General features: G+C 44.6%; 1 pseudogene; it reads left to right on the top strand.

Moving 5' to 3' along the window:
- Positions 1-9,646: 9,646 nt before the first annotated feature.
- On the top strand, positions 9,647-15,826 carry Cyp11b1-ps1 (cytochrome P450, family 11, subfamily b, polypeptide 1, pseudogene 1; annotated as a pseudogene).
- The last annotated feature ends 1,704 nt before the right edge of the window (positions 15,827-17,530 follow it).

Genomic DNA, 17,530 nt, shown 5'->3' with positions numbered 1-17,530 from the left:
ATTCTCAGTTCAGTGGTTTCCTGCTGGCATTTGCCTACGTATTTGCCTTATTCTGGCTGTATCTCTCAGGAGAGATCTACATACGGTTCCTGTCAGCCTGCACTTCTTTGCTTCATCCATCTTATCTAATTTAGTGGCTGGATATGTATGGGCCACATGTGGGGCAGGCTCTGAATGGATGTTCCTTCAGCCTCTGTTCTAAACTTTCTTCTCTATTTCCTCCCAAGGGTATTCTTGTTCCCCTATTAAAGAAGGAGTAAAGCATTTCCATTTTGGTCATCCTTCTTGAGTTTTATGTGTTCTGTGCATCTAGGGTAATTTGAGCATTTGGGCTAATATCCACTTATCAATGAGTGCATACGGTATTTGTTTTTCTGTGATTGGGTTACCTCACTCCGGATGATATTTTCCAGTACCATCCGTTTGCCTATGAATTTCATAAAGTCATTGTTTTTGATGGCTGAGTAGTATTCCATTGTGTAGATATATCACATTTTCTGTATCCATTTCTCTGTCAAAGGGCATCTGGGTTCTTTCCAGATTCTGGCTATTATAAATAAGACTGCTATGAACATAATGGAGCACATGTCTTCATTATATGTTGGAGCATCTTTTGGGTATATGCACAAGAGTGGTATAGCTGTGTCCTCAGGTAGTTCAATGTCCAATTTTCTGAGGAACCTTCAGACTGATTTCCAGAATGGTTGTACGAGTCTGCAATCCCACCAACAATGGAGGAGTGTTCCTCATTCTCCATCCACATCCTCGCCAGCATCTGCTGTCGCCGGAGTTCTTGAACTTAGCCATTCTGACCGGTGTGGGGTGGAATCTCAGCGTTGTTTTCATTTGCATTTCCCTTATGACTAAAGATGTTGAACATTTCTTTAGGTGTTTCTCAGCTATACGGCATTCCTCAGCTGTGAATTCTTTGTTTAGCTCTGAACCCCATTTTTTAATAGGGTTATTTGACTCCCTGTAGTCTAACTTCGTGAGTTCTTTGTATATTTTGGATATAAGCCCTCTATCAGTTGTAGGTTGGCAAAAATCTTTTCCTAATCTGTGGGTTGCTGTTTTGTCCTAACAACAGTGTCCTTTGCCTAACAGAAGCTTTGCAGTTTTATGATATCCCCTTTGTCCATTCTTGATCTTAGAGCATAAGCCATTGGTGTTTCGTTCAGGAAATTTTTTCCAGTGCCCATGTGTTGGAGATTCTTTCCCACTTTTTCTTCTATTAGTTTGAGTGTATCTGGTTCGATGTGGAGGTCCTTGATCCACTTGGACTTAAGCTTTGTACAGGGTAACAAGAATGGATCGATCTGTATTCTTCTATTATGCTGACCTCCAGTTGAACCAGCACCATTTGCTGAAAATGCTCTTTTTCCATTGGATGGTTTTGGCTCATTTGTCAAAAATCAAGTAACCATAGGTGTGTGGGTTCATTTCTGGGTCTTCAATTCTATTCCATTGGTCTATCTGTCTTTCTCTGTACCAATACTGTACAGTTTTTATCACTATTTCTCTGCAATACTGCTTGAGTTCAGGGATAAGGATTCCCCCAGAAGTCTTTTTATTGTTGAGGATAGTTTTAGCTATTCTGGGTTTTTTCTTATTCCAGATGAATTTTTCTTATTCCAGATGAATAAGCACACACTTCATAGAGTTGCAAGTCTAACTCTATGAAGAATTGGGTTGGAATTTTTGATGGGGATTGCATTGAATCTGCAGATCGCTTTTGCTAAAATGGCCATTTCTACTATATTAATTCTGCCAATCCATGAGCATGGGAGATCTTTCCATCTTCTGAGATCTTCTTCAGTTTCTTTCTTCAGAGGCTTGAAGTCTTATCCTACAGATCTTTTACTTGCTTGGTTAAAATTACACCGATGTATTTAATATTATTTGGGACTGTTATGAAGGATATCATTTCCCTAATTTCTTTCTTGGCTTTTTCTCTTTTCTGTAGAGGAAGGCTACGGATTTATTTGAGTTAATTTTATACCCAGCCACTTTACTGAAGGTGTTCATCAGGTTTAATAGTTCTCTGGTGGTACTTTTGGGATCACTTAAGTATACAATCATATCATCTGCAAATTGTGATATTTTGACTTCTTCCTTTCCAATCTGTATCCCTTTGATCTCCTTCTGTTGTCTGATTGCTCTGGCTAGAACTTCGAGAACTATATTGAATAAGTAGCCTTGTGTAGTCCCATATTTTAGTGAGATTTCAAGTTTCTCTCCATTTAGTTTAATGTTAGCTGATGGTTTGCTGTATATGGCTTTTACAATGTTTAGGTATGGGCTTTAAATTTCTGTTCTTCCCAAGACTTTTATCATCAAGGGGTGTTGAACTTTGTCAACAGCTTTCTCAGCATCTAATGGAATGATCATGTGGTTTTGTTCTTTCAGTTTGTTTATATAATGGATCACGTTGATGGTTTTCCGTATATTAAACCATCCCTGCATCCCTGGAATGAAACCTACTTGATCATGGTGGATGATTGTTTTGATGTGCTCTTGGATTCAGTTTGCAAGAATTTTATTGAGTATCTTTGCATCGATATTCATAAGGGAAATTGATCTGAAGTTCTCTTTCTTTGTTGAGTCTTTGTGTGGTTTAGGTATAAGAGTAATTGTGGTTTCATAGAAGGAATTCGGCAGCACTGCATCTGTTTCAATTTTGTGCAATAGTTTGGATAATATTGGTATGAGGTCTTCTATGAGGGTCTCATACAATTCTGCACTAAACCTCTCTGGACCTGGGCTCTTCTTGGTTGGGAGACCTTTAATGACTGCTTCTATTTCTTTAGGAGTTATGGGGTTGTTTAAATGGTTTATCTGTTTCTGATTTAACTTCAGTACCTGGTATCTGTCTAGGAAATTGTCCATTTCCTGCAGATTTTCAAGTTTTGTTGAATATAGGCTTTTGTAGTAGGATCTGATGATTTTTTGAATTTCCTCTTATTCTGTAGGTATGTCTCCCTTTTCATTTCTGATTGTGTTAATTTGGACACACTCTCTGTGTCCTCTCGTTAGTCTGGCTAAGGGTTTATCTATCTTGTTACTTTTCTCAAAGAACCAACTTTTGGTTCTCTTGATTCTTTGTATAGTCCTTTTTGTTTCTACTTGGTTGATTTCAGCTCTGAGTTTGATTCCTGCCTTCTACTCCTCCTGGGTGTATTTGCTTCTTTTTGTTCTAGAGCTTTTAGGTGTACTGTCAAGCTGCTGATATATGCTCTCTCCTGTTTCTTTCTGCAGGCACTCAGAGCTATGAGTTTTCCTCTTAGCACAGCTTTCATTGTGTCCCAGAAGTTTGGGTATGTTGTACGTTCATTTTCATTAAATTTTAAGAAGTCTTTAATTTCTTTCTTTATTTCTTCCTTGACCAGGTTATCATTGAGTAGAGCATTATGCAACTTCCATGTATATGTGGACGTTCTTTCCTTATTGTTATTGAAGATCAGCTTTAGCCCATGGTGGTTTGATAGGATGCATGGGATTATTTCTATCTTTCTGTATCTGTTGAGGCCTGTTTCATGACCAATTACATGGAGAAAAGTACCATGAGGTGGTTAGAAGAATGTATATCCTTTTGTTTTAGGATAGAATGTTCTATAAATATCTGTTAATTCCATTTGGTTCATGACTTCTCTTAGTCTGTCTATGTCTCTGTTTAATTTCTGTTTACATGAGCTATGCATTGATGAGAGTGGGTTGTTGAAATGTCCTACTATTATTGTGTGAGGTGCAATGTGTGCTTTGAACTTTAGTAAGGTTTCTTTTATGTATGTAGTTGCCCTTTTATTTCGAGCATAGATATTTAGGCTTGAGAGTTCATCTTGGTGGATTTTTCCTTTGATGAATAAGTAGTGTTCTTGCTTATCTTTTTTGATGACTTTTGGTTGAAAATCGATTTTATTCAATATTAGAATGGCTAATCCAGCTTGCTTCTTTAGACCATTTCCTTGGAAAGTTGTTTTCCAGCCTTTCACTGTGAGGTAGTGTCTGTCTTTGTCTCTGAGGTGTGTTTCCTGTAGGCAGCAAAATGATTAGTCCTCATTGTGTGTCCAGTTTGTTAATCTGTGTCGTTTCAATAGTCCACTGATGTTGAGAGATATTAAGGAATAACGATTGTTGCTTCCTGTTGTATTCGTGTTTGGATGTGAGACTATGTTTGTGTTTGTCTTCTCTTTGTTTTGTTGCAAAATGATTAGTTTCTTTCTTTTTCTAGGGTGTAGCTTGCCTCCTTGTGTTGGGCTTTACCATTTATTATCCTATGTAGGGCTAGATTTGTAGAAAAATATTGTGGAAATTTGGTTTTGTCATGGAATATCTTGATTTCTCCATCTATGTTAATTGAGAATTTTGCTGGATAATGTAACCTGGGCTGACATTTGTGTTGTCTTAGGTTGTGTGACATCTGTTCAGGATCTTCTGGCTTTCATAGTCTCTGGTGAGAAGTCTGGTGTAATTCTGATAGGTATGCCTTTATATGTTACTTGACCTTTCCCCTTACTGCTGTTAATATTCTGTCTTTGTTTTGTGCATTTGGTGTTTTGACTATTATGTGATGGTAGTAGTGTCTTTTCTGGTCCAACCTATTTGGAGTTCTGTAGGCTTCTTGTATGTTTATGGGCATCTCTCTCTTTAGGTTAGGGAAGTTTTCTTCTATGATTTTGTTGAAGATATTTACTGGTCCTTTGAGTTGGGAGTCTTCACTCTTTCTTCTATACCTACTATCCTTAGGTTTGATCTTCTCTTTATGTCCTGGATTTCCTGTATGCTTTAGGCTAGGAGCTTTTTCCGTTTTACATTATCTTTTACAGTTATGTCAGTGTTTTCTATGGTATCTTCTGCACCTAAGATTCTCTCTTCCATGTCTTGTAGTCTGTTGATGATGCTTGCATCTATGTCTCCTGATCTCTTTCCTAGATTTTTCTATCTCCAGGGTTGTCTCCCTTTGTGATTTCTTTATTGTTTCTATGTCCATTTTCAGATCCTATATGGTTTTGTTCAATTCCTTCACCTGTTTGGTTGTGTTTTCCTGTAAATCTTTTTTTTTTTTTTTGGTTCTTTTTTTTTTCGGAGCTGGGGACCGAACCCAGGGCTTTGCACTTCCTAGGTAAGCGCTCTACCACTGAGCTAAATCCCCAGCCCCTTCCTGTAATTCTTTAAGGGATTTTTGTGTTTCCTCTTGAAAGGCTTCTACTTGTTTACTGGTGTTGTCCTGTATTTCTTTAAGGGAGTTATTTATGTCCTTCTTAAAGTCGTCCATCATCCTCATAAGTTTGATTTTAAACCCAAATCTGGTTTTTCTGGTGTGTTTAGATATCCAGTATTTATTGGTGGGAGAACTGGGCTCTGACGATGCCAAGTAGTCCTGGATTCTGTTGCTGAGTATCCTGGGCTTGGCTCTTGCCATCTGGTTGTCTCTGGTGTTAGCTGGTCTTGCTGTCTCTGACAAATCCTTGTTCCTCTTGTGAGCCTGTGTGTCAGCACTCCTGCAGACATGTTTTCTCCCAACAGTTTCTGGGTGCAGAGAGCTGTGTAACAGGGTCAGCTGTGGGTGCAGGTGGAAGCCAGAAGGATCCTGTACCAGACTGCTCCTCAGTTCCTGTGACCAGAGGGCTCCAGGCGGGTTCCTCTTGGGCCAGGAATGTGAGCAGAAGTGGTGGTCTTCCCTGAGCCCTCAGGATTGTCTGTCCATCTGAAAATTCAGTTCTCTTTCCCAAGGGATTTGGCTATAGAGAGCTGTGGGACCGGGTCACCTTCGGGCACAGGCAGAAACCCTACCTTTTTTTTTTTTTTTTTTTTACATTCCAGGTGTTACCCACTCCTTGTCCACCCTCCTACAGTTCACATCTAATTCCTCCCCTCCACTGTCTCCAAGAGGATGCCCCACCCTTGCCCTGCATCCCCACTCCCTGGGGCCTCAGGTCCCTCAGGGGTTATGCTCATCGTCTCTGAGACCAGACCAGGCAGTCCTCTGCTGTATATGTGTCAGGGACCTTGCAACAGCTGGTTTATGCTGCCTGGTTGGTGCCTCGGTGTCTGAGAGATCTCAGGGATCCAGGTAAATTGAGCCTTCTTGTCTTCCTATGGAGTACTGTCCTCCTCAGTTTCTTCCAGCCTTTCCCTAATTCAACTACAGGGGGCCCAGGTTTCTGTCCTTGGTTGGGTATAAGAACCTGCATCTGTCTTCGTCAGCTGCTTGTTGAACAATGCTAGGCTCATGTCTGAAAGCACATAAAAGCATCAGTAATAGTGTCAGGCTTAGAAACCTCCCCTTGAGATTGCTCCCAAGTTAGGGTGGTTACTGGACCTCCTTTCCCTCATTCTCTTCCCCATTTTTGTCCTTGAAGTTCTTTTAGACAGGAACAATTCTGGGTCAGAAGTTTTGACTGTGGGACCGCAACCACATACTTCCACTTGATGCCCTGTTTTTCGAATGGAAACTCTACAAGTTCCCTCTCCCCACTGTTGGGCAATTATGCTCAGGTCACTCCCTTTGAGTGCTGAGAGTCTCTCCACTTCAAGGTCTCTGGTATATTCTAGAGGGCTCCCACCTCAAACCCATTCTTTCTGCTGGCTCTCGGAGCTTCTCTCCTGTTCCTGTCCCAACCCTCAATACTCATCATATTACCCCTTCCCCCTGCCCTTCCCTCTCCTACCCAGATCCTTCCCTCCCTCCCTCTGCCTCCTCAAAATTAAATGAATGATTCCTTAAAAATGTTTTACACAAAAGCCAATGGTAGAAAAACCTTAGTAACCATTGGTTGGGTCCTTGGGATAAGGCAAGTGTTGCCCGAAGGCATACAATGTTAGTCAGCAGAGAGGATAGATTTACAGAATGTTGACCTGTGCTGTAGTGTATTTTGACAAATTGACAAACAGCAGACTAAGTTCACACTACAAAAACAGTTGTATGTGAATTAAGTGTGTGTGGTAGCCAATTCTCTTGTTATACTTTATTAGAAGATCTTATAAAAGCAACTTAATGGAGGGAAAACCATTTCTGTTCATGGCTTGAAAATTGTTTTAGCTTCATTTCTGTTGCTGTTATAAAATATTCTGACATACAAGAAAATGAAACTTAGGGCATAGAGGGTTTATTTTAGCTCAGAATTTCAGGTTGCAGTCCATCACTGTGGGGAAGTCAAGGCAGGAACTTCAAGCAGCTGGTAAATCACGAGGGAAAAAAAACAGATGCTATACTTAATTCACTTGTTTGCTTCGCTAGCTCATCTTGATTTATGCAGTTTTATACAGTGCAGGACTCTCTGCCTTGGTCATGGTTCTTCCCACAGTAGACTGGTTCTTCCCACATTATTGAACCTGAGAAAGACGTTCACCCATAGATTAGCCCACAAGCCAACTGAATTCAGAAAATCCCTCATTGAGATCCTCTTTATAGCTGACTGTAGATGTTGGCAAGTTGACAAAGCAACTCTCTCAAGGGCTAATGTTCACTGTGGTAGGGAAGACATAGAAACAGATGACACCATGGGGGCAGGAGCTCAAGGCTTGGCTCTTTACCTCTTTACATCTGGATGGAACAATAACTGAAAACATGCATAAGACACAGATGGTCCACGCTATAAATCTTAATACCTTTCCTTCACATAGCCTCTTTCTCTAGCAAGGCTTTACCCCCCCCCCCAACATTCTACAACCTCCAAATCCAGAGCCATGAACTGAAGACCAAGTGTTCAAATACATGAGCCTGTGGAGACATTTAACAGCCAAACCATAACACTCTGTCCCTGTCTCTGAAAAAGCCCATAGCTCACAAATGAAATGTTTGCATTTCACTTTAAAAGTCCCTGCGACTCAGCAGTCACAGTGCTGTACAAAAGCTCAAAGTCTCTTCTGGGACCCAAGACCATCTCTTAATTGTGATCTCTTATGAAAATTAAGCACCAAGTGATACACTTCTCACGTACAAAGGTTCAGAGTAACTGTCCCTGTTCTGAAGGGAGATATTCGGGCTGCCTTAGTTTCATTTCTGTTGCTGTGATCAAATAGCCTGACCAAAAGCAACTTGAGAGGGAAAGTGTTTACTTGGCTCTCAATTCCTAGTTACACCTTTCCATTGAGGGAATGGACTTAGGGTAATCACATCATATCCACCATCAAGAGCTGACCCATGGACACGATTGTTCACTTGCTTTCTGTCAGCTTGATCTCTTCACAATTTTGGCTTCCTGCCTAGGGAGTAGTACTGCCCACAGAGGGCTGGGCCTTCCTGTATCAATCAATTTAATGAAGACACATTCACCCATAGATCTGCCCACAGGGTAATCACTCATGGACAAGACCTCATTGAGACCCTCTTCTCAAGTGGTTTCAGGGAGTGTCAAGTTGGCAATTACAGGTAACCACCACAGGGACACAGTTAATGAAGATCAAGCCAAAGCAAGACTAGTGTTCAGCAGGGTAAACATCAAATACTAAGTTGTATATTTGGTTGGCATCTTTAGCTCATGATGGCATCACCTGGGCTTAGCGGGCCTGGCAAGCCCCACTTCTCTAGGTCTATAGACTGTAGTACATGATCTCTACTGACCAGGCTCTACTCAGCACCTGTAGCTTTCCTTGACAGACCTTCACATTTCTGGTATCTCTTATATCCTGAGGTTGCCACTCTATTGTGGGATTCCTCCTCACTGTTTCCTGAACAGCTCACTCAAGAGTTTCATATTCTCTGGAACCAGCAACTTTTTGGAAATGTGGCACCGTCTCTTTTACCTTCATACTGGTACATGCTGCATGCCTACTAAATCAGCATCTTGCCAAAGTTCTGCTGCCAACTTGAGGTAGAACCAAGGGTCCCTTTTATCCCAGCTATAATAGTGTCTGAGCATCTCCCCGCATGGAAACTGGAAACTTTTCCCTAGATGATCTCCTGGAGAAGGATGCTCTGGGAACCCTCTGTAGAGTCCCGTTGGTTTGGAGTGAAAGCCTCCAAATGAGTTTGCATCTATCCCGAGTCTCAGAAAACACTGGACTTTTAAGCTCTCCAAGGGTTGGGTCTTAGCCTCTAAATGCTGCTCCTATTCTTCAAAAGCAAGAGTGAGGATTCTCCTGTGTGGATCTCTAACAGGCATGTGTGTTTTGACCAAATTAAACTTGTCTCCCCTGTGCGTGACATTAACTCCAATTATGCCCCTTTCTTTCATCAAAAACCAAATGTTCACATTTTTTCTTCTTCTCGTACTAGAACTCCAAGAATAGTGAGCAATTTACCCAGCCTGGATGCTATGCTGTCTTGAAATAGCTTCACTGGACAACTTAGTCTATTACTCTTGATTTGGTTACATTCAAATTTCCAAGCCATGAGTAGAAATAGCCATATGCTTTCTAGACTACATAATACAATAGCCTCTGACTTCAGTCACAGCAAGACCTTGGTCTTCTCCAGAGCCTCATTAGCTTGGACCTCATTACCCTTATACTAGAGAACATGAGACAGGTTTTATTTTAAGGTTCTGCAGGAGTGTTACTGTACCGGAAATACAAGAGTAACGGGCATCAAATTGTGCTTTCTATAGTCCCTAAACTAAAATCTATTCCTACTGTCTTTTATCCCAAAAGGGTAGTACACCGGAGAGTTTCGAGCATCCCATGCTGGACCAGCATAGCCCGATACCCAATGTCCTGACCTCTGGGGCTGAAGATTCCCTCCCTCCCTTCTTGGCCTGCAACTCTTCAGTGCTAAGATGAACTGCGAGCAGCTACCCAGGCAGACAGCGGGCGCTAGCTAGGGACATCAGGAAGCTAGCACCTCCCACTTGTTTGTGATTCTCTGATGGGTTCTAAATGTATCTCGTCTTGCAAGCAGGCCATAAAGAGTCACTTCTTGTTTTAGTAGAGAAAACCCAGACACCAGAGTGGCTATGGTTGTGGCTTTAAGTGGGGAGATTGGGGAAGCGACAGAGTCAGGTCAGAAGACAAGAGCTGATGTCACTGGAGCTGAAGGGGAAATTGAGGCTTTCCTTCACAAGTCTGGAGAATGGCTCCATCAGAATCTTAAAGTAGGATGAGAGAGGCAGCTGTGAAATGCAGGAGGTGGGACTGCAGGGGGGAGTCTGAAAGGGAACCTTCAGAGACACCCCCTGAGCAAAAGAAAGGCCTGACTTCTAAAGGTTTCAGAGTGGAAATGGGAAATAGCACTGATGAACTCTGCCAAGGACCCAGATACTGGACAAGACGACAGATTGATCTTGCAGCTCTGAGGGAGAGGGACAGGGCTTGCACGACTCCCGTCTTTTACTGGAGCTGAATGCTCTTCCACAGTAGCAACGTTCTTTCTCCTCCCCAGGGTGAGAGTCCTCACATGCACATATTTACTTTTATTGTGGAGCCTTGACTGATTCATCCTGACTTAGAAATCACTAGCCATATACGGATGGTGGGATTTTCTAACTGTCCCGATTTACATTTAAGGGTCAGCTCCTATATTTTTTGAGGAACCCGTTTGCCTCAGGGGCATAGCTTAATCTGTCTGGGAGCAGGGTAGCTACACCATCTGTGATCTAATGGAGCCTTGCAGTAAGCAGCTTAAAACGTAGCAAGCAGCCAGGTCCACAAAGCAAGTTCCAGAACAGCCAGGGTCACACAGAAAGTCCTCGTCTGGCAAGAACAACAACAAAAATCTCTTCTTTATCAGAAACATCAGAACATCAGAAATGTGTTTGCAAATACCCATGTATACACATATGTGCTTGTGTGTGTGTGAGCAGGTGTGCACATGCGTGTGTACATGTGTACATTTGCTGTCGGAAAGCTCTGGTATCTGTCCCTCTCGGCTCTCACAATGCTGGGCTTAGACTCCCACATTAATGGCCTAGCTTTTTACAAGACTCTGAGAGATCTGGACTCAGGTTCTCATAGTTGACCAACTAAGTCATCCTCTTACCCTATGGCAAATGGAGTTCATTGTTATTTCTCAATTTGAAGAGAAATGAGAAATTCTAAAAGCCAACACTTAACCGTAAATCACGACAGTGAGTAAAGACCCACTCCCTAAATCTGGCTAGGGAATTTTAAACTAGGATGAATCATTCAAGGTTCCACAAAGGGAAAATATGTGCATCTGACGGCTCTCACCATGGGGGAGGAGAAAGAAGGCTCTGACCACCATTGGACTATTTTTGAGTGTTAAAGTAGAGTCTGCACCCTCCCACCCACCAGCAGGCATTGCAGAGGTAGGAAAAGGGAGAAAGCCTCTAACTCCAGAAGAACCATCAGCTCAGTATACATTTCTAGGGCAAGTCCAGGGACACATCCTGCAGTGACATTATCAGTCAGCGATTTATATCCTCAAGACAAGATAAAAGGCCACGGACTAAACACAGGAAGAGAGGAGGATGGCAATGGCTCTCAGGGTGACAGCAGATGTGTGGCTGGCAAGACCCTGGCAGTGCCTGCACAGGACGAGGGCACTGGGCACTACGGCAAAAGTGGCCCCCAAGACACTGAAGCCCTTTGAAGCCATACCACAATACTCCAGGAACAAGTGGCTGAAGATGATACAGATCCTGAGGGAGCAGGGCCAAGAGAACCTACACCTGGAGATGCACCAGGCCTTCCAAGAGCTGGGGCCCATTTTCAGGTAAGGGCTTTCCTTCCCCATAGCCAAGCACAGACATAGCTTGCTGTCCTCTGGTTGGCCAGGCTCTGCAGGGTACGAGGTGCTGCATTCTCCAGTAGGCACCAGGCATTCCATCATTAGGAAGACAGGGAGGGAGAACAGGAGGTTCTGGGACTGACTCGTGGTCTCTCCACAGGGACAGAGAAAGGCACTGGTCACTGCTGAGAGGACAGAGTGCTGAAGTGCTGAAGTGGAGTGCAGACACTGGGAGAGTCCTCCTGTGGGGGAAGCAAGGGCTAGGAGAGGATGAGATGAGAGAGCACACTGACAGGGCTGGCTGTGCAGCGAGCTCAGGTGGAGGACACTCCACTTACAGCAGGGCTGTGTGCTTCACCACAGGCACAGTGCAGGGGGAGCACAGATTGTGTCTGTGATGCTGCCTGAGGACGCTGAGAAGCTGCACCAGGTGGAGAGTATCCTCCCGCATCGGATGCCCCTGGAGCCGTGGGTGGCCCACAGGGAACTCCGTGGCCTGAGACGTGGTGTGTTCTTGCTGTGAGTGGACATTGGGAATGAGGAGGGAGGTGAGATTGGAGTCCTGAACACAGGATGCAGAACTGGCTGGGGTGGATATGAAGACCAGTCTCTGACAAGCATAAATTTGTAGTATGTCATGAGGTTTTGAGGGGTCTGGGGAGGAGGGAGATGGCCAAACAGCACTTGCTCTCAACATCCCTTTCCCAGTCTCCTTCCCTTAGGTCAAAACACTGCTCCAGGAAGGTGGGGGTAAAAGACCCCTGGATGAAGGTCACAGCCAGCTTCCTCCATAGCCTGATATCCAACAACATGGATTTGTTTCCCTAGGGGATGCTTTACTCACAGAGATTTGGGCTAGACGGTCCTGGGGACGAAGGGGTGGAGAGAGGGAGTTGGCAGCTCTTGTGGGCTCACAATCAAACATTAAATAAGGTGGTGAGAGAGGGGCTCCTATTGGCTTAGTCTGTGTGAACTGCAAAGGTGTCCTTCCTGCTGAGAATGAAAAAGGAGGTGATGGACAGCTACCCGAGACCACATAAAGAGCAGTATTTTCTCAGTAATGGCTAGAGAGATGAGGACCTTGGAACCTTGTCTGAAATCACCTGGAAGGCCATGACCTGTACCCTGAGAGCCTGAAGTTCACTCACGCTCTGCACTCAATGTTCACGTCCACCACACAGCTCATCCTCTTACCCAAGAGCTTGACTCGTTGGACAAGCACCCAGGTGTGGAAAGGACACTTTGAGTCCTGGGATATCATCTCTGAGTATGGTAAGGACCCCTGCCTTGAGCTCGGCCACGGGCAGTGGACAATGGTCCCTTGATACCCCGTTCACTAACTTCAAGAGCTGTGGCTGCTCTGAGGAATTAGAGACAAAGGGAGTCAGGAACCCTTCGTGTGGTTCCACTGTGACTTTAGGATTGCCTAACTCAACAATGGTAGAACAGCACCAGGAAGACTGAGGTTCTGGGGATACAACATCTGGGGGATGAAGCAGAGGTTTATCCCAGGATTATGACTCCACGTTTCCTCTTTCGCAGTCACAAATGTATCAAGAATGTGTATCGAGAACTGGCAGAGGGTCGCCAAAAGTCCTGGAGTGTCATATCAGAAATGGTAGCACAGAGTACTCTGTCAATGGATGCCATCCATGCCAACTCAATGGAAATTATTGCTGAAGTGTTGACACGGTCAGGATCCCAGAGAGCATGAATCTCACACTGATAACCCTAGAGTGTTCCCTAAAGCACAGTCACTCACAGTTCCTCCCACTACAGGGCCATCCAGAGAAGCCAGAGGCATGGTAATAGAGCAAAAAGGGAACAGAGAGCCCATGAAAGGGAGTCTAAAAAGTCAGAATTGTATGCCTACACTCCAGGGCAGCAAGCTCCCTGAAGCAGGGACACATGGTCAGATGAGGCCAACAAGAATCTGGGCCCCATAAGGAAGGGCCATGTACCATGTCCAATGCCAATCAGGCAGCATAAACCCAGGTTGATATGTTCAGTGTACAGCATAGAAACCTACTGGTGACTTCAGAGGAGAGGAGAGGAGAGAGGGGGGGGGCGCTCAGCTCAGGACTTACACAGGTCAGGAGGGGTCAATGTGAAATGTTGTGACCAATTAGAGATATGGACCATAAGGGCAATTCCAAGGGGCATATGGAAGGCCAAGTCCCTCTTCATGGGCACCAGATCAGGTCTAAATCACAAAAACTCTGAAGTTGCTGAGGTGTTGGCGGGGAATACCATGTGAGGGATTTTTTTCCCTCAGGATTTAGGGCAAGGAGTTCAGGTGAATATTAGAGTGGGTCAGAGTCCCACTTTGCTATGCCCATGCACTTTCCCCAGGGGAGGGCATCTTTGTAGTAGCAATGCCCTTTGGGAGGCTGTCTGAGATTGCTCTCTGGCTCCTGCAGACAGCAATCTCCTTGGTAATGACCCTTTTTGAGCTGGCTCGGAACCCAGATGTTCAGCAGGCCCTGCAGCAGGAGAGCCTGGCAGCTGAGGCCAGCATCGCTGCTAATCCCCAGAAGGCCATATCAGACCTGCCCTTGCTGCGGGCTGCCCTTAAAGAGACCTTGAGGTAGGTGCTGACTGCCCTTCCTTCCCTGCTGTTCAGTATTCTCTATTATCTGGGGCAGAGGACGGCCATGTTCTCTACTCTCCTTCCTGTGGTTGGTGCCGTTGTTCCTCTGGAGGTTGGCTGAGCTCCACAGAAGTCTGAGCCACACCTCTCAAGGATCTGAGGGAGGAAGGTGCAGATGTGGGCAGGAGAAGCCCTCATTTCTGAGGCCTCTGCTGCTTCTCCTTCATCTCTAGGCTCTACCCTGTTGGTAGCTATTTGGAGAGAATCCTAAACTCAGACCTGGTGCTTCAGAACTATCATGTCCCTGCTGGGGTGAGTGATCTTCATGCCCTTACCAATTGCCCTTCCCTCTATTACCTCAAAAAAGCAGCTGAACTTACCCTTGGCCTCTGCCCACAGACATTCGTCATAATTTATCTGTACTCCATGGGCCGAAACCCTGCAGTGTTCCCAAGGCCTGAGCGCTACATGCCTCAGCGCTGGCTGGAGAGGAAAAGGAGTTTCCAGCATCTGGCCTTTGGCTTTGGGGTGCGCCAGTGCCTGGGGCGGCGCCTGGCAGAGGTGGAGATGCTGCTCCTGCTTCACCATGTGAGCACCTCTGGGCGGGGTTTTTGGGATGGGGTGGGGTGACTAAAACAGTTCTTCTGGATTCATATGAGCCTGGCATGCCTGGGTCACCAGTGAAGGCACCCAGTGGTGGATGGCGGGGAAGGGAGCTTAAGAATAAAGTCAAATAGGATGGAACTTGCAAAGTAGTGGGCAAGCTACTACTAGAGAGAACCTAGAGAGGTCCTTAGTGGTGGCTTAGTAGGTGCATATGATCCCCAAGGTGCTTTCCTTTGCAGCATGGGGGCAGTATTGGCCAGCTCAGCAGAAGATGGGCCAAGGTTTTGCTCTGGTTTGCCAAGGAGACCAAATGCAGCCCCAGTGCCCCCTTTGTCTTCCAGATGCCGAAATCCTTCCAGGTGGAGACACAAGAGAAAGAGGATGTGCAGATGGCCTATCGATTCATTTTAATGCCCAGTTCCATTCCCCTCCTCACTTTCAGGCCTGTCAGCTAGTCACACAACCTTTTTCTTTTGGTGTTTCAAGATGTCAGTATCCTCCTCCTCTTCTGATGACATTACTCTTTTCTTCCTTAAGGCACTACGCTGTGGTCATGCTTAGCCTCTTGTCTAGGATCTGACAGGTTGTGATTCAAGGCCAAGGAATGGCTCTGGATGATTGCTGTCCCTTTCCTGTCACCTCCCAACCTCCTCACGTGGTCATCCAAGTGAGCCCATATGCTGGCTTCCTCTCTGGTTTTAATCACCCCTGCCACTCTCTCCCTGACACCTCTCCTAAAATTTCTTTGTTTGAATGTTGTACAAGAGGAACCCAACATCAGAAAGGACATCTTATGTCAGCAGTGAAAGCCCATGACCACTCATTACTCATTGTCATATGTGAGGAAAGACAGAATTGACCGTGCAACTAATGTGTATGTTGCACTCCTCAGATGCCATGTGGTACTGCTCAGACCTCACTGGAACATTTAGTGCTCAGTGATCATTGTCCAGTCCACACTATGTCCCAACCCAGGGGATGCTGTGGAGTGCCAAGGGCCTCAGGTGTGGCAGAACAAGCTGTAGATTTGGGGTGGCAACATATGGGCCAGAAATTTGCTAGTGAATTTCATAATGGCTTTTGTCCACATCTTCTCTGGTCAACAGATAAAACATACCACAAGAGATACTCACTTGGGACATTTGGAACATCAGCATGTAATGCCTTTCAGCCCTCATGTTTTGGACTACATACACCACTGGCCAAAGCACAGTGCACCATGCAGCGAGAGGATGTCCCTTGTGTTACAATCATACCTAGGCACTGTCTTTGCCTCATTGTTTGTTAACTACCCTGATAAAATATAAACTATGTCTCTTACATACAATAGAAACAGGTCTGTTTTTTACATTGAAAGAATCAATCCACTCATCAATCAATCAAAATCCAACTGATGAATTAGTTGAAAATGCTTATAACGTTCAGTATAGGGTTTTAAAGTCCTCAATATAAAAATAACTTTAAGGGCTGGAGAGTTGGCTTAGTGGTTAAGAGCATTTGCTGCTCTTGCAGAGGACATGGCTCTGGGTGTCCAGCAACTAGGCAAAGCACCTTATAACTGTCTGTACCTCTTGCCCTTAAGGATATGACAAACCTTCTGAACTTCTTGGACACCCATCACAAACATCTAAATAAATAGCAAAGAGAAGGAGAGAAAATATCAACACCCTTGGTAAAACAATAAAAAAAATCCATGAACAGATAACAGAGAGAGAGAGAGAGAGAGAGAGACAGAGAGAGACAGAGAGAGACAGAGAGACAGAGAGACAGAGAGAGACAGAGACAGAGACAGAGAGAGACAGAGAGAGAGAGAGAGACTGGTCCTTTTTGTAGTGTTCTCTCCCAGACATGAAAACAGGCCACTCAGGAGAAAACACCAGATGAGTCTACATCCACTGATGTGCTTCAGAACACCGGAGCAGATACCTAATGTGTCGGTCCGAGCACTCAGGAGAGAAGAATCCAATGACATACACTGACATACACCACAAGAGTTATCTTAAGTTGGATCCTAGAAGCAAAACTAATAGAAGTCACTGGAAAAACGAGTGAAGATAACTGTGTTCTATGATTCAATTAGTATCATTGTATAAAAGGGTATTGAGAGCACACACATTTGTGCACACATGCAAAGACACAATTGGGTGCTGGGTGTCTGCCTATATCATTCTCCACTTTATTTATTGAGACAAGGTCTCTCACTGAGCCCAAATTACATTCCCAATCAGTGAGTGCCAGGGATCCAACCAACCCACATTCAGCTTGTATGCAGGTGCTAGGGATCCAAACTCAGGACCTCATGATAGCCCGGCAGGCATTCAGCAAACTGTGCCATCTCCTCGGCATATCAAAATTCATCTTTCTGTATTGATAAACACCATGTAACATTACGTGAGATGTCAGCTCCAGAGAAAATTAGCAAGAAATGATAGGGAAATGCAGCTCTTGAGTAACTCTCAAATGACTTCCAAGTGCGTAAGAAGAAACACACGCATGGGCTATGTCCTCATCACAGATTAGTAATATGAGCCACATGTTTATAAAAGGGGAGAGTGGGTCAATAAACTATGGTTTGTCCTCATGTGGCTAGTCTCCTCAGCTTCTCCCTGTGGGTAGCAAGATGAGGTAGGACACAGAGGACAAAGCTTCCCCTTGTTCTTGCTTTTCTCTCAGTTTTACATTCCCAATCAGAAACCTGAGGGAAATGA

The sequence above is a fragment of the Rattus norvegicus genome, chromosome 7, assembly GCF_036323735.1.
Source record: "Rattus norvegicus strain BN/NHsdMcwi chromosome 7, GRCr8, whole genome shotgun sequence".
Taxonomy (NCBI): Eukaryota; Metazoa; Chordata; class Mammalia; order Rodentia; family Muridae; genus Rattus; species Rattus norvegicus.
This window is presented reverse-complemented; position numbering and strand designations above follow the sequence as displayed.